Source organism: Galeopterus variegatus, unplaced genomic scaffold, assembly GCF_000696425.1.
Source record: "Galeopterus variegatus unplaced genomic scaffold, G_variegatus-3.0.2 Scaffold7687, whole genome shotgun sequence".
Lineage (NCBI taxonomy): Eukaryota > Metazoa > Chordata > Mammalia > Dermoptera > Cynocephalidae > Galeopterus > Galeopterus variegatus.
The window spans coordinates 2,843-3,932 of NW_007733798.1; the positions used below are offsets into that span (position 1 = coordinate 2,843).

Genomic DNA, 1,090 nt, shown 5'->3' on the forward strand with positions numbered 1-1,090 from the left:
ATATTTCTTTAAGAATGAGAAAATAGACGGGGATACTTATAATGTTACTGGACAAATTTACTCCTCAAGGAATGCTATGTAGCATTGCTGAGAAGGGACATTTATTTCTGGTGTGACAAGTTTTGTTTGCAGAGCACAGTTTCTTCCTTTTGTGGTTTCTTTTCACTGTCTATATTTTACAAATTCATTTCAAGTGGCTTTGGTCGAATCAAGCCTGGTAGTGGAATTAAAGATCAGGTTTTCCAATGTTTAAGCAAGTACTATTCCTGTTCTTTGTGATTAACATATAAAAGTGCCTAGCTTTAAGTCTCTGGGGCTCTTGTATTCTAGAAATTGGGCTTGGAATCTTATTCTCACAGAGCATATCATCTCTCAGATATGCTCTTCAGACACTGAGCATTCTATCTACTTCTCAGAGAATGAGATTCAATTTGGGATTCATAAGATTCTCTGGGACACAGTAGGGAATGTGAAGTGTATAGGAGAAAAGAAGCTTTTAGAAAAGTTCTGGAATAAGAATTGAAGACAGAGAGAGACAGACAGACACCTGCCTTTGCAATTGGGGAAGGAAGGCTGATGTGCAAGCTGGTCAGTTTCTGGAGCTGCTTTTGGCTTTGGTGAATGTGCCATGTGCTAATAAAGAATCATCTTGAGATGGTAGGTCAGGTACAGCTTATTGGTGTCTTCAAAGGTCTAGTCCTTGTTTTTTTCTTTATTACAGGTGACTTTATGAGGACAGATGCCCTCTATGGTAGGGGATGAAAGCAGGAGATTAGACGAGCAATACATTCTCTGATTATTTTTAGTCTTTTTCTTCAAAAACTTAAATAGCAAGTGAGGCAGTGATTGAAAGAAGAAGAAAGCACATGTTTAGAGGACAAGGAAAATGGACGATGCTCTGTTCTCATCAGGAAACAGAATGAGTCCTTCACTGAGGGTTTATAGTAGATTATAGGGTATGTAATTTATGAGTCTTCAGGGTTGGCCAGATGGGTCAGGCCAGTTTCATCATTTACCAGCAGGTGGGCACTGAGCAGAGTACTTAAATTCCCAGAACTTTAATTTTCTCAACTATGAAACAGATCCTTGC

General features: G+C 38.8%; 1 protein-coding gene across 1 annotated transcript in view; it reads left to right on the forward strand.

The window, feature by feature from the left end:
* CDH17 (cadherin 17, LI cadherin (liver-intestine)) overlaps positions 1-1,090 on the forward strand; it is an 81,226-nt gene that overhangs the window by 853 nt on the left and 79,283 nt on the right. The window lies entirely within an intron of this gene.